Source organism: Alligator mississippiensis, chromosome 5 (assembly GCF_030867095.1).
Source record: "Alligator mississippiensis isolate rAllMis1 chromosome 5, rAllMis1, whole genome shotgun sequence".
NCBI classification, from domain to species: domain Eukaryota; kingdom Metazoa; phylum Chordata; order Crocodylia; family Alligatoridae; genus Alligator; species Alligator mississippiensis.
The window spans coordinates 115,852,648-115,869,874 of record NC_081828.1 but is presented as its reverse complement, the minus strand read 5'-3'; positions in this window follow the sequence as shown (position 1 = coordinate 115,869,874).

Here is a 17,227-nt window from a genome sequence, read left to right as displayed (position 1 = left end):
CTAGCCAGCAGCCAGAGCATTGCCGTGGACAGATGGGCCTCTGTGTATGCCGATGCGTGCTTGTGTGTGTGTTGCACTGTTTCTCGTGCTTTTTTTGTTGTTGCTAATTTTGGCCCTGCGCTGCAAATTTGCAGCACAGGGCATGTTTTAATGATTGCTTCATATGTTTTGAGGCACCATAAAGTGGTTTGCGGTGCCACAAACCACACGTGCCTGCATGTCAGGATGTGCCCTATCACCGAGGCCACACATGATGTGGATATTTGGTTCAAGTATCAGTGGTACACCTTGCACTGCTGCAACTTGTCCCTGGCGAACACCCATGCCACACACATTCTGGCGTGTGCCAAGTTACCCTGGGGACAGTAATGGAAGCTGGGGCCAGCACTGTGCTGGCCCCAGCAGCCTTACCTGGGGTCCTGGGGACATCCTGGGGCAGCAGCAGCAGCAGTAGTTCAGCCTTGCAGAGCCTGGCTGGCAGCTGCAATGTGGTTCCGGGTGGCCCAGTTCTGCTTTTGATCAGTGCACGCTGCCTGTGTTTGTGCTGCTCCACTTTTTTTCTCCATGGGGTTTGTTGACCCCTGGATATCATGTCAAGCACTGGATTTTACAAGGGTAAAAAAACCCCTCCCTGCTGATCCATTGCAGTGTGAAGAACAAGTGAACGTGCGGGATGTGGTGCTGCATATGTGTCTGCAGAGGCACATACCGCATGGCCGTGCTTGTCTGGATGTGGGATATGAGTCAAATACTTCCAGTATAAAATCCAAGGTTTTGGCTATGGTACAAGAAGTACCCGTGTGAGCAGGAAAATATACACTCCATAAGCAGACTGCCATAACTACAGCTAAATCCAAAAATACCTGTGGGTTCCATACTCTCTTCTAAACCTGCACACAACATTTGTAATGCTTTAAACTATTGAAACTGAACAAGTCACATCTTCTGAAATCCTTGGAGAGCAGTGTTTGGATGTACATAGAGCTTACATGTATTCAATGGAATTATCTCCTAATAAATCTGAAGATTTCCCAAGAAACTTCAGTAAAGGGTTGTGTGAACTACAAAAATGAACTGACAGTTCATGTTTTGGGGTCTTGCATACATTGGAAGTGCTTAGAAAGGGGACATTTTCAAAGGCCCACATTTGTTTCATCTGTATGACTCCAATGGATTTTAACAACAGCTGGGCAGTTAAACGTTGAAAATTTGTCCATGTCATTCTATTGTTGCAGGGGGATAAGTTAAGTTCAGAACTTCACAATATGTCATTTACCTTTCTAAAACCAAGTAACGCTTCCCACGAATTTAGAAATCATATTATTCCTTTGATGATCTAACATACTTGAGACACACATCATCATAATGAAGAGTGGTTATTGGCTTAAGAAAAGACTGGCAAATTCATGAGAAGAGACCAGAGTCACATAAGGTCTTTTCTTCTGACTAAAGCATTCTTACACTTTGTTAACAGTATATAGAAAAAGTATGAGCTTTAAGTTATTCTCCTTAAATCAAAAGAACACATTAAATGATCTACCTTATAAAAGGTATGATCTTAGCTTAAAGCAAAAGTATTTTTAGTAAAAACAATAGTGGAAACATTTAGGCAGAGTCTTCTGAATTTTCCAGTTCTTTGAACTGCAATTCACACTGGCATGAACATGTTTGTTCTGGCTCTAGATTGAACACATGTCAAGCACTGATGCATCTTTCCTTATGTTTGTACTGGTTAATGGTTTGAGTGAATATTATATACATTCATATCAGCAGCAGGGTGTGTGATTTTGTGTGCAAAAAACTTTCTTTGGTCTTTCAGTCATCTGGATCAATATATATTTTATCAAACAACACTCCATTAAGGTTTCTAGTTCTCACCTTGAAGAGCCAAAAAAAAAAAAAAAAAAAAGGAGAAAAGATAGGTTGCCATATTTTTTTTATCATCAGTTTGTTCCATGCTTGCGAAGAACAACTGCAAGCTCTAATTTCTTTTCTTTTAGGCTGATGATAGCTGACAATGTTTTCCCATATTACATTCATTGCATTGGCTTCCAGTGAAATTCTTTCATTTAAGCTCTCTGCCAGTCTAGTTACATATATCTCAATGACCTATTGATTTCTTATGTGCTGGGCTTGGCTGTGAGGTTCTGAGATGTAGGCCTTTATATGACCCCTAGACATAGAGTAGCTGCAATGAAAACTTAATAAGTAACAGTATGTACCCAAGCTTCCTTTCTTTCCAAACATAGTTTCAGGAGAGGCTACACTAGGAAAAATGTCCTTGTTAAGAAATTCCACACTACTTCACAGGAAAACATCAAGTGGTGGGGGAAAAGGTGTGAACATTTAGTTCCCTGGTTCTTCTGACGTAGCTGAGACCTTCTGAAGTCTCTTGGCTCAGAGGAAATCTCAATGGATGAATGAGAAGGAATATGACTTCCCCTTCCTCCCTAGTGCACCAGCTTCTGCCTGATGACTCAACCACTGATATTTCTCTGCAGCTTTATTCTTAGTCTGCCTTGTGAGAAAGCTCCCTTTCAGAGTATTCTCAGAATCGGGAACTTGACAGTGTCATTGGTATTTTTCTATTCCCTGCCCATAGAAGCAAGCCATTAGTTTTACAGAGCTGAAATTCATGTCTTAAAAGAACACTAAAGGCAGTAATAACATTTTTCCTTTATCTTAGTTCCCATTTGCCCTCTAAACTAGAAGAAGCAAGTAAAATCATTCTTGTAAAGAGAATGTATATGGATATAGATTGTTATAGTTATAAAAAAGGGAAAGAGGTAGCAGACATTTTAGGGGTTGGGGTTAGGTTTTGAAATGATCTTGATAAAATAGGAAAAATGGTTTGAAATACATAGCAAAATTCAATAAGGACACATGCAGTTACGAAGGAAAAATTAAATGCATAATTACTAAATTGGGAAAAACTGGTTAGGGTACAGAAAAGTATCTGTAGGTTATTCATAGATTCATAGATTCACAGATGTTAGGGTTGGAAGGGACCTCAATAGATCATCGAGTCCAACCCCCTGCATAGGCAGGAAAGAGTGCTGGGTCTAGATGACCCCAGCTAGATGCCTATCTAACCTCTTCTTGAAGACCCCCAGGGTAGGGGAGAGCACCACCTCCCTTGGGAGCCCGTTCCAGACCTTGGCCACTCGAACTGTGAAGAAGTTCTTCCTAATGTCCAATCTAAATCTGCTCTCTGCTAGCTTGTGGCCATTATTTCTTGTAACCCCTGGGGGCGCCTTGGTGAATAAAACCTCACCAATTCCCTTCTGTGCCCCCGTGATGAACTTATAGGCAGCCACAAGGTTGCCTCTCAACCTTCTCTTGCGGAGGCTGAAAAGGTCCTGGTTCTCTGGTCTCTCCTCATAGGGCTTGGTCTGCAAGCCCTTAACCATACGAGTGGCCCTTCTCTGGACTCTCTTCAGGTTATCCGCATCGCTCTTGAAGTGCAGCGCCCAGAATTGCACGCAGTAGTCCAACTGCGGTCTGACCAGCGCCCGATAGAGGGGAAGTATCACCTCCTTGGATCTATTTGTCATGCATCTGCTGATGCACGATAAAGTGCCATTGGCTTTTCTGATGACTTTGTCACACTGCCTACTCATGTTCATCTTGGAGTCCACTAGGACTCCAAGGTCCCTTTCCACTTCCATGCCACCCAGCAGGTCATTCCCTAGGCTGTAGGTGTGCCAGACATTTTTCCTCCCTAGGTGCAGCACTTTGCATTTCTCCTTGTTGAACTGCATTCTGTTGTTTTCTGCCCACTTGTCCAACCTGTCCAGGACTGCTTGCAGCTGTTCCCTGCCCTCTGGCGTGTCCACTTCTCCCCATAGCTTTGTGTCATCTGCAAACTTGGACAGAGTACATTTCACTCCCTCGTTATAGAGCACAACAACCTGAAATATGAGTCAATAGTGAAATACTGTTGCAAAAAAGACTAATATAGGGATATATTAATAGCAACCTTGCATGTGGGTCACAGGAAGTGATTCTTCTAACTATTCAGCACTGGTTAGATCTCATTTGGGGTCCTGTGTCCAGGTCCAGGTTCAGGTCCAGGTCCAGGTCCAGGTGTGGGTACAACACTCCAAGAATGGTGGTTATAGATTTCAGAGTCTAGAATGAACAACAAAATGATTAGAACTCTAGAAAACATGACATAGGAAAAGACTGGAAAACTGTAAATATTTAGTTTGGAGATGAGAAAACAGAGATGAGAAGATTTAATAAGTCTTCATGTACAAAAAGGACTATTATATAGTGGATGGCAATTAGAGACAGGGCAAGAAGTAATGAACAAATTGCAGCATGGGACATGTAGACAGTTCTTCCTAATATTCATCCTAAATCTGAGGGTGATTAAGTACCGGAACAGCCTACCTGGAAAGCTGTGGGATCTCTGTTATTGGAAGCTTTTAAGTGAAGCTTAGATAAACATCATGTGGTATGGTTTAGACAAGCATGTTCCTGCCTGGATAAGGGTATCGGAATAGATTGCCTACTGAGACCACTTTGGGCCCCCTGCTTCTACAATTTTAGTTTTTTTCTGGTTACCAGCCACTACCTCCATTTTCAAACATCACCAGAATCACATTCTCAAGATGATCATTATATTAATTACAAAATTTTATTCCAGAAATAACAATTGTTCCTATTCTAGTAATGTATAGAGCTTACTCAGGAGATGTTCACATCCACTTAATTCCCCAGACTGAATGAATGCTGCAACTGCATCATGTCAAAGCTAATTTCCTGAAAAAAGACATGATGAGACATTTCATTACTAAATAACCAGATTTTTAAATTGAAAGATAGAGTACAACATTGTTGATGGATTGTATAGCACCTTGCACTAATAAACGTATGTGTTGCACATTTTTTAAATTAAAGTCCCTCCTGTGTTGTGTTTCTGCATCCCTCATTATGATATGTGAAAGTATCATACATTCTCTATATGCAAGAAATATGAGCCATGGATCATTAATTAGCTCTTACATATAATTTAAATCATGCTGTAATACACTTTTGGATCTTTTCCCTTCAGTCAGAACCAAGCATTTGCCATAACATTCAATAGAAATAGGGACAAAAGAAAATATGATTTTCACAGACTAGATACTATTTACATAGTTATAAAACAGTATTACAGGACAGATGACTTGTCTATTAAAATATTTATTTATTTAGAACTTCTCTGAAATTTTCCAACAAAGTATTTATTTTTATTTCGGAGAGAGATGCACGGGCAGAAGCCCATCACAGCCCCATTGAGCCCAGGACCCCAAAGACCCCCAGCACACACCCAGAGGACCCTAACCCAGACTGACAGGAATGCTGGGAGGTAGGTGGGGCCCACAGTGGGTGGGTGCTAGGTAGCTGAGAGAAGCCAAGGAGGATCATGCCCCCCTGGCTCCTACTTGGCCCAGCCCCCAAGTAGTTTCATAGTTTCCTAGTAACTAGGGTCAGGAGGGACCTGAACAGATCACCTAGCCTGACCCCCTGCCACAGGCAGGAATGAATGCTGGGTTCACAAGACCCCAGACAGGTGATCGTCCAACCTCCTCTTGAATATGCCCAAGGTAGGGGCGAGGACCACTTCCCTGGGAAGTTGGTTCCAGATTTTGGCCACCCTAACTATAAAATATTGCCTTCTGATCTCCAACCTAAACCTATTCTCCATCAGCTTATGACCATTGTTCCTCGTCACCTCAGGTGGTGCTGGGGAGAAAAGAGCTCTGCCTATTTGCTGTTGATCCCCCCTGATGAGCTTGTAGGCAGCCACCAGGTCCCCCCTCAGCCTCCTTTTGCTGAGGCTGAACAGGTTCAGGTCCTTCAGTCTCTCCTCGTAGGGCCTGTCCTGCTGCCTTCTCACCAAGCGGGTGGCCCTCCTCTGAACCCTCTCCAGGCTGGCCACATCCCTTTTGAAGTGCAGCGCCCAGTACTGGACGCAGTACTCCAACTGTGACCTGACCAAAGTCCCATAGAGGGGGAGTATCACCTCTCTGGACTAGCTTGAGATGCATCTTTGGATACATGACAAGGTATGGCTGGCCTTGCTGGCTGCGATCTGACATTGGCAGCTCATGTTAATTTTGGAGTCAATAATGACTCCGAGATCCCTTTCTGCCTCTGTGCTTTCAAGAAGAGAACTCCACAGCCTGTTTGTATGCTGTGGATTCCTTCTCCCAAGGTGCAGCACCCTGCATTTGTCTACGTTGAATCCCATCCTATTCTCATCTGCCCACTTTTGTAGTCTGTCTAAATCTAGCTGCAGTCTCTCTCTCCCTACAAGTGTGTCCGCCTCGCCCCACATCTTAGTGTCATCAGCAAACCTGGACAGCGTGCTTTCTACCCCCTTGTCCAAGTCGCTGATGAAGATGTTAAACAGTGTGGGCCTGAGGACAGAGCCACTGCTCACATCTCACCAGGTTGAGTACAACCCGTCCACCACTACTCTCTGGGTGTGTCCCATCAGCCAATTTTTTACCCATCCAACTGTGCAGGCTTCAATGCCACAGTCACTTAATTTATTGATGAGGATCGGGTGAGAGACAGTGTCAAAGGCCTTCTTAAAGTTTGGAAAGACTATGTCCACAGCGACACCATCATCTAAGGATTTACTATTTACCCCCCAAGTAGGAGCTCCTGCTTGGCCATCCCCCCCATAGTAAGGGACTAGGAGAAGGGGGGGTACTTACCTGTCCCCTTTTCCCATGGGACATGGACCCCCAGCTGCTGAGAGTTGTGCAGTGCTGGCAATGGGCCCTACTGCGCATATGCAGAGTTTAAAAGGGCCCACCAACGTCAGAAACTGGACTTGGCTCCAGAGCGAGACAGACAGATGGAAGCCCATTGTGCCCCCATTGAGACTGGGACCCTGAGGACCCTCAGCACACACCCAGCAGACCCTGACTCAGACCCCCAGCACTGCCAGAAGATAGGTGGGGCCTGCCATGGGTGGATGCTAGGCCACTGACAGGAGCCAAGGAGGGCCATGCCCCCACCTAGCTCTTACTTGTCCCAGCCCCCCAGGGAGCAACATGACTGGAGCCATGTGAGCAGAGCATACAAACAAGTGTGCTCTGGGCATGGCACACAAATTAGCGTGGAAGTTCATGCATGAGGGCGAGCAGGAGGGGCACAAGGCTCTAGGTGGTGAGCCACAAGAGACAGGTCTGCACAGCAGTAGCCCAGATTACTACCTGTAGAATGTTGAGTGGGACATGTCATACCCCCAAATTAGCCCCTGCAGCTGGACCCACCCCACCCTGGTACCACTGAGATGCTGAGAACCCAGACTGAGACTATGGTTCTGGCTTCTACCACAACACAGCCTGTGGTCTCTGCCCATAGGCGACGCATAGCAGGGGCACAGGGAGATTGCCCCCACTGAGGTTGACCACCATCAAAGCCACCACTGGCTTCTATGGGCAGTTGCCACCCCCCCCCTTTCCTTCTGATGCAGCCCCCAGTGGCTGCAGGTGGTCCCCACTCACTGCTCGCCACTGCCAACAGTGCAGATGGTGGCTGTGGGTGGTCCCCACTTGCCATGCCCCACCCTCACCACTGACACTGCTGCGGCTGCCTGAGAGCAGTCCCTGCTTGGACGGCCCTTGCTGCCGACACCACCGCGGCCACCTGAGGGCAGTTCCCACTCATCATGACCACATCCCTACCACAACTCTGCTGCTGCTGCCTCAGGAGGCATGCGTCATTCATGGCCCCAGCCTCCACCCAGATGGATTCACTGGCCTCCAGCTGTGGAGGCTGCCTAGCACGGATGCAGGCAGCTGGGTTTAGGAGCACTGACACCTCCCCTTGTAGGGTGTGCTAAACGGAAATGGTGGAGGCCTTGGAGTGACAGATTAGGGAGATTCAGGTAGCTGTAGAGAGGCTGAGCATCATTAGGGATGCAGAACAGGACCTGGATGCCTACTATCAGGCTCTCCACCAGGAGAGCAAAGTAGAAAGAGTAAGAAGGGGTGATGATGCCAGGGCAGAAATGAAGAGCCACCATGAAGTCCAGCCAGGGGTTGCCTGGATGAAGGTAGTCTCTGGCCCAAGGAGGCACTACACCAGGGTTACCACTCCCCTGGAGCTGCGCAACTGATTCAAGCCCCTTACAACACCAGCGCCAGCTGAGCTGCTGGCTCCAGCATGTGAGGATGGAGGGCCATCAGCAACTGCATCCAGGAGAAGGCACAAAGTAACCATGGTGGGTGACTCCCTCTTGAGGGGGAAAGAGGAGGTGATCTGTTGCCCTGACCCCTCAGCCCATGAGGTCTGCTGCCTCCCAGGGGCTTGAGTCCGGGATGTGATGAGAGGATCCCTAAACTCATCTGGCCCTCTGACTATCACCCCATCCACATGGGCATGAATGACATGGCTCAGAACAATCCTGGCTGGGTAATGAGTGACTACAGGGCTCTGGGGGCAGGGCTCAAGGGTCTGGGGGTGCAGGTAGTTTTTTCCTCCATCCTCCCAGTCATGGGTCATGGGCATCAGGGGGAAAGGTGCATTGAAGAGGTTAGCAGAAGACTCTGGCATTGGTGCCATCACAAGGGGTCTGGCTTCTTTGACCATGGTCTTCATTTCAGGGAGAGAGGCAGTGGCTTGTTGGGAGGGGATGGCCTCCACCTCACCCTGAAAGGGAAGAAGCTCTTCTCGGCCAGAATGGCTGACCTACTTGACAGGACTTTAAACTAGGACCACTGAGGGATGGGCAATCAATTAACAGTTCAAGCCCAGGTCATGTCAACCATAGTATTAACAGGTTAGGTAGCCCAAGGGAACCTACTCCAACAACAGCCCAAGGAAAGGTCACATCCTAGTGCCTAGGGAAGCACAGGGCTTCCCATGGCAAACTCAGCTTCCTGTACACAAATGCCAGGAGTTTGGGAAATAAGCAAGAGGAACTGGTCTTTCTTCTGAGTGACAAAGTTTATGATTCTGTAGGGATAACAGAGACCTGGTGAAACTCCACTTATGACTGGTCCACAAATATAGAAAGCTATACCTTGTACAGGAAAGACCGTGTTGGAAAGAGGGGTGGAGGTGTAGCTCTCTACGTGAAGGAACAGTACACCTCCCTTCAAACCAAATTTAGTAACTAAGGAGGGTGTCTTGAGACCCTCTGGGTTAAAATATGGGGAAAGTGTGGGAAAGGGGATATAATTGTAGGAGTCTATTACAGACCTCCCAACCAAGAGTATGAGCTGGATCCTGAATTCAGTAGAGAACTGGCTGAGGCTGCATGCTTCCAATGCATGGTCATCATAGGTGACTTCAACTTCCCTGACATCTCATGGGAAGAGCACGTGGCTAAATCTGACTGGTTGCATAGCTTCCCCATTTGCAGTGATGAGCTCTACCTAACACAAGAAGTTTACGGGCCAACCAGGGGAGAGGCACTGCTGGATCTGGTTCTGGCCAAAGGGGACAATCTGGTGAGTGATCTGAGGATCAAGGGGAAGCTTGGTGATAACGACCATGAACTGATCATTTTTTCTGTTCTATGCAGGGTGGGCAGTAAAACAGAAATCCTCAACTTTGGGAAGGCTGACTTCCACAAACTCAGGAGATTGGTCAATCAGGCACTAAGAGACCATGGCCCCTTAGAAAGGGGAATCCATGAGGAATGGTTGTTCCTTAAGAACATAATCCTTGAAGCACAAGGAAAGTCTATTCTGTCCCACAGGAAATGCAGTCAGTGGGCTGTGAAATCCCCTTGGTTCAGTAGTGAAACTTTGGACCTCCTGAAACTAAAAAGAGAAGCCTACACCAGATGGAAAATAGGAATCATCAACAAAGTGGACTACACAACACTAGTCCATACCTGTAGAGAGTGGACCAGAAAAGCCAAGGCAGAAACTGAACTCAGGCTAGCCACAGAAATCAAGGACAACAAAAAGATATGTGGGAAGTTGGAGAAAGAACAAAGGCAACATTGGACCCTTGCTAAATCAAAAAGGGCAGCTGATGTCTGACATTCAGGAAAAGGCCAATTTCTTAAATGATTACTTTGAGTTGGTCTCCCACCTGCACAGGGGGGTTACCCTATTAGACACGATGCAAAGCATCCAGGGAGTGGGACATGGATCCACAATTGACATAGATCGAGTGAGGGAACACCTCGAGAGGCTCGACATCCATAAGTCTACAGACCCAGACAGAATGCACCCGAGAGTCCTGAAGGAGCTGGTGGACATCATAGCATGCCCCATGGTGAAGATAGTTGAGAACTTGTGGTGCTCAGGAGAAATACCAGAAGACTGGAAAAGAGCCAATGTGGTCTCAATCTTCAAGAAAGAAAGGAAGGAAGATCCAGGGAATTACAGGCCAATCAGTCTGACATCCATCCCTGGAAAGATCCTGGAGAAAATCATCAAAGGTTCCATCAGCAATAGGCTAACAGAACGTAACTTTCTGAGTTCCACCCAACATGGCTTTGTCGCTGGAAGGTCTTGCCTGTCTAACCTCAACTCGTTCTAGGACAGGGTGACACATTGCCTGGACAAGGGAGATGAGGTTGATGTCATATATTTGGATTTCAAGAAAGCCTTTGACTTGGTCTCCCATGATGTCCTAATGGTTAAGCTGGGGAACTGCAGCCTCGACCATCCCATGGTCCAACACCTGGGGAACTGGCCTCAGAGTCAGACTTAAAGAGTATTAGTTGACAGAAGCAAATCAACTTGGTGCAAGGTGACTAGTGGTGTCCCTCAGGGTGCAGTACTTGGACTATTACTCTTCAATATCTTCATTAAAGATCTGGATTTGGACATCAGATGCGGAGTGGTAAAGTTCGCAGATGACACTAAACTATGGGGAAAGGTGGTCACACTGGAGGATAGGCTGGGGATACAGGCTGACCTGGATAGGCTCACAAAGTGGGCAGACCAAAACCTGATGGCATTCATCATAGAGAAGTGTAAGGTGCTCCACCTTGGGAGGAAAAACTAGCATCATACTTATAGGTTTGGCAGTGCTACACTCGCTAGCACTGTGACCGAAAGAGACTTTGGGGTCCTGATTGATCACATGATGAACATGAGCCACCAATGCAATGCCATAGCCAGCAAAGCAAACCAAACTCTGGCATGCATCCACCAATACATTTCAGACAAAACCAGGGACTTCATCCTACCACTTTACTTGGCCTTAGTGAGCCCACAGTTGGAGTACTGCATCCAGTTTTGTGGCCCCCACTTCAGAAAGGACATGGATAAGCATGAGAGAGTTCAAAGGAAAGCCATGTGCAAAGGCTGAGAGAGCAAGCCTTACAAAGAGAGGCTGAGGGATATTGGACTCTTCAGCCTGGAGAAGAGAAGGCTCAGGGGGCACTTGGTGGCAGCCTAGAAGTACATAAGGGGGGTGTACTAGGATCTGGGAGAACAGTTGTTCACCAGGGCTCCCTAAGGGATAACAAGGTCTAACAGCCACAAACTTCTGGAAGGCTGATTTAGACTGGACGTAAGGAAAAACTTCTTTATGATCTGAGTGTCCAGGGTCTGGAACAGACTCCCTGCAGAGGTGGTGCAAGCACCTACTCTGGCCTCTTTCAATAGGCGTTTGGATGCTTATCTTGCTGGGATCATTTGACCCTAGCTGACTTCCTGCCTTAGAAGGAGGGCTGGAATCGATGCTCTCATGAGGTCCCTTCCAGCCCCTAATATCTATGAATCTATGAATTTGTTTCCCTCAGAAACATCAATTTGTTAAAACTAAAACCTTTGTCAGCATGTATGTAACCATTTCATGAAGGATGGTATTTTTAGTCACAAAAAAAGAAAGGGACTCACAGAGCAACCCCATTCCCCCCGTCCCCCAATAGCCCCAAAACCAGAATATTTACCTGGGATATGGGAGATCAAAATGACTGTGCCATGACTAATATTTAATTATATAAGTGAATGGCAACAGAAGAGTCCCATCACTGATGCGGACTGAGCAAAGCCTAATCTTCTTGATTCCCTTTCCGAGCAATTGTCCTGACTACTGGGCTCCTGGTTACTCTCGTCATGCTAGCTCTGTCTCATTTTTCACTTTGAAAGAAATTGGGTTTGTCCTATTGTAGTGTAGAAATTTATGTCACCATGAAAGGTTTTACAGGATGGGAAAACCATTTCCCATTCATCAGTTAGACGGGATTGACGTGAACTCAAGTAAGGAAAGCATGAGTGCTCATGTGACAGGCATTCAGATTTCTTTGTAAGAAAGAGCAACCAGGCTTCCTCCTATTCAATCCCACTGCTCTTTTGTGACGAACTTGACCTTCATAACGGAAGAAGAGAAAATGAATGAGCTCCTTCAGTGTCTTATTCTGCCAGGATGTCACCAACATGAGTACTTGCATCATTGTTAGCTCAAATCACCCCACAGCTGTTTGGCAAGTAGTTTCAGAGGGCATATTGAAATCTTACCATTTCTGTCTCAGTGGTGTTTAAACATGCCATTTTCACTACTGTAAGCCAGGCATGGGGAATGATAATGTTAATGTCTGCACAAGAAAAAGCTACCTTTTCTGAGAGTTTTTTGAGGCTTCTGTTGTCACTGGTAAGAGACATTTCCTGGGCATGCAGGAAGCCACTTGTTATTGTCTATCTATTAATGCAGAATTTTCAAAGTAATATTCTAACATGTTTCTTGACCAACTTGTCAGTGCTTTTATTGGGCCAGTCACTTAATTCAAATGAAAATCAAGAAAAAACATGTATTTTGCACTTGCTGTAGTAGAACACAGTAGGCTTTTGTTGCAGCACTATGGGGCTGGATCTGTTACAGCAAGTAGCCCTAGAGCAGGGGAAAGTAGATATAGTCAATGGGTCTGTGAGTATGGGAATCTGTCTATCAAAATCAAAATTCCAATATACACGCTAAAGGGAGTTAATTTGGAGTGACTGTGAATTTGCTTTATAGGTTTATGGTGTGGGATGATCCTTTCCACTCTCTATTTCTGTGGAACTCCTCCACAAACAGTCTGTTTACTCTGGCTTTGTGTAATTCTTAAAATGTTGATTTAATGACCATACCAACATAATGACACTAATGTCTGGATGAAAATGAGATAGCCGCAAGGCTCTTCAATACATACTTTCCTTTTATCACAATTTATTCCTATCCTTTTTGTTCCACATTTTTTAATGTGCCAGATTAATTTGGACAATGAAAATCAAATCCCATTCCCAGTTTTTAAAGTTCTTATGGCAATCCAGGTTATTGACAAAATCTGAAATCCTTTTACCGTGTTTGTGGATTTTTTTCCAGACAGTAATTTTCTTTTAAATTCCAGTGAGTTTGTAACACTTTAGGACCTTCAGCAACAGTAATTTGGAAGATTGGGTATTCATTTTACTCTATTTTGGCACATGATATTACAATGTGAAAAGATGTAGTAGATACTGGATTTTTTAAATAACTGTGTGTGGGCATCAGAAGGGACAGCAGAAAGTGTTTGCCATTATACGGGAGTTCTGAGGCACTGGTCTTTCTGGTATAATGGAACCTGACTTCCTCTTCTTCTGCTGTTTCAATGGCTAAAGAAGAAAATGTGAAGCGTATTTCAATTCACTCTTTTCCTTTATATGGTTAAAAATATCCCAGGCAACAGTCCACATTTGAAATTTGTTGCCAAGTATAATGTCAGTCAGAACTTGCCTAGATGCCAGTGAACAGCTGCATATTTTGGACTTTGGTGAATGCTACACAGCCAAGGCACCTATCCTGCCATGAAAAGATCAAAAAAGAGGGAGAGAGACCCTATAAAATATATATCCATATTTGAATGACAATACTAGTAATGAGCATGTACTTTTCCAGGCTGTCAAAAGTAAGAATTTAGATTATTCTTTATCTTTTTTTATAATAATTATGTCCTGAATTTCACAATATGGGCCTGACCCAAAGCATGTTGAAGTCAGGTAAAGACTCCCATTCACTTTGCTTGCCTTCAATTTAAGCCGTAAGTGTCATCATAGTCATTCCAACTAAGGTATTTCTAACTTAACTGTAGGGCCGGTTGTTTTTCACAAACCAGGTTATCTTATTCTCCACAGTAAAAACCTTTAAAATGTCCTTATTACAATATATTTTATATATGTGCAGTAATTTGATACTATTGAATATGACTCAAAAAAGATGATTTTGTTAGATTATAAGTACAATACATATTAATTTTAGCACATTACTGTTTAATTACTTTTAGTACTAACTTTCTGTTTTTAGATGTAGGTAAAACAATATAAAGCATAATAATCCATTAAAAACTTACATTTAGCTGTCTGAGTTGAACTGAAGCAAATTATAGTTATGTTATTATGCTAAAAACTTACACGGTATGTTTTAACACACCAGCAGAATAAAATCCCTACCTCCCCTCCCCCATTACAATCTTACTTATTTATTGGGCACTCTGAATCTTTAGTCATTAATATTTGTGAGATATTCAGTCAGCCATTTAGGAAATTATCTTAGCCTATGTTTAAATCTGTCTCTAATCAGAATATCCTGAATAAGGATTTTTTAAAATTTGTGTTTCTATCATAGAAATGCCTAGAAAATACATTGGCTAGATAAGAAAAAGGGATGATGGTACAAAGGAAAATATAAACATCTGAAATCAAACTAGGCTTAAAGACAGAATTTTAAGAAGGAAAAGATACATATTTACTACAGGGGAAAATGAATTGATTCTAGCTAATGGAACCTATGTGAACAAATACGACAAATTAAAGAAGTGAAGCTGGATGAAGAATATGTTAGAAAGAGTAGAATGGACAGTGCACAAACTGTGGCTATCTGAAGAAACAATAAAGAGGCATACATAATAATGGCATTGTGTAAAGAGGATGAAAGTATTGAAAATAACACTGAAAAATTAGAACTGGGTGCCAAAAAAAGTTGAAAGCCAATGAAAAAAGACTAATCTAAAAGACCAATGTCCTTGGCAACAATTAGAATATGGCCATAGTTATTTAAATCTTCTCCAAGTTTCAGTACTAGCAATGCTGATAAAACAGTGTTTTATTAAAGAATATACAAAAAAAGCCTGTTGCTATTCCAGATAACAGACACAATTGAATGTTTAAAATCTAGCTAGCCTAAGTGCTTGTATTATCCCTGTATAACTGTCTGCTGAGACATGCCATGCCAGGACCACAAGTAATCTGATCAGGGAGGCCCACACCCTGGACTCATAAGATCAACTCAGGACCTTCACTCAGCATCTCCACATGAGGTCCTATGTAGGACATATTCTTCAGAAATAGAGTGTAACAATTATAGCTGGCAGTCCCCCTTCAAAAGGTTCCTTTGCGAACAAATCAGATGATTTGGCCAAAGTCAAGCTACAATAGAAAATTAAAGGGCCTTTTGAAAAGACTTGCTGGCATATATCTATCTTTTGGTATTTAATTTATTGCACAAGATTAGTAATTAATAGTTGTAGAGAACAACTACAGGAGATACATCTTGTAAGTCCAAAAGACAACAGAGGCTTGTTAAAAGGGGGGGAAACTTTCTATCAAATGCACACCAAATTTGCAAAAGTACAAAAGACATTAAAATCCTTTTATGTGGAAATTCTAGTTTGATATAGGAGCCAAAATCAAGTCTAGTCAATCAGTCAATCCTATTTTACAGAGGTTTTCTTCATTTTTTTTCATCCACAAAGAATTTAAAGCCTGATGTTTTACCAACATCCAAATGAGATGCACAGATCTTGACAACGTGGACAAATGCTAGAAATGGGTGAAATAGTTAAGATAATTGAATCAGAACAAATTTTCACTGTTAATGCAGATGCAGACTTTATGATAATTTGGAAATGTTCAGTACATTTTTAAAGTTTGTTTATTTTTTTCAGCTTCAAGTATGTCTGCACTAACTGTTTGGCTGGGAACAGAAGGCAGCATAGAAACACAGTGACAGAGACAATATTAATAATATTTCCAGTGTGAATAGAAGAAAAACATTTGAGCATTTTCACAAGTAACTCTGTTTTCACGGGAGTTTCAGGACATTTTTTCTTTAAAAAAATGGGAAATTAGGCTAATTTGAAAATAATCAATAAAAACATTGAGATTTCTTGGATGCTTATCTGATTCTAACATCCTAACCTTTTCTGTCTTTCTTTTTGAACTATTGCTAATAAATAAGTATAGAAAAAGAGGGAGAAGGAGAGAGAGAATTTCACATTCCTTTGTTTTGGCCAGAATGTTACTCAGGAGCATAACTGAGGTGGTTCAAAAATGTAGAAACTTTGGAACTGATGTGATTTTGGCATATGCAGCCATGCACTTTGGATGCATTAAATAGTGTGGTTAAAGGGTGTGCACATTTTTTGTCATTTTAATCTGCTTAACTCTGTAACTCTATCATTTAATTCCGCAGATTATTCTTGGTTAAAGCTTCTATTGAAGGTGCTATAGAAAATTAGAATTGTATTAGATGGTTCCTAAAACCACATACAAAATGTATATGATAGAAAACTTAGCTATTTGGGATGAGAGATGGTCTTATGGTTGAGACATGAGGCTAGGACCAAGGAGTCCTCAGAATTATTCCTAGTTTTGCCACAGATATTCTTTGTGACCTTGAATGAGACACTTAACTTCTGTGCCTCTTCCATAGAGATTACCTCTCTGTTTCACAGGACTGTTCTGAGGTCAACAGTACTAGTTCTTAGGCATTGTGCCATCATTGGACAGAAGACATTGTGAAACATGCACTATTTAATTTTGTTAAAGTAGCTACTTCTAGATTGGGCTGAAAATGGTGCAAATCAGAAGAAAATCTGTGCAGTTTATTGCAAACCCTGTTGGGGCAATATGCAAGATTCAATTTCTCAATCTGATTTGGCTTCTCATCTATACTCTCAACAGTTGTCTCACTGTAACCTTCATATAGATGCCAGACTTCAGGCCCTGACATCCTGCTCCTCCTCATCTCTGCTCCCCCCACCACATGGAAATTCAGTTGTCACATCTTCCAATTTTGCAGCTTCAATAGTCTAGGCCCTGACCACCGGTGGTGTGACCCTTATACTTTATTCACTTTGCACTGTTAGAAAATATATAGCAAAAGTGGAGGAAAAATTACATTTCTCCTATGATGTGCTGGTTTAAACTCATCTGACCTCAATCAACAAAGAGATCCTGGATACAAATACAATTATCTCTTGTAGAGATATTGTACATATAATGTTCCTTGGAAA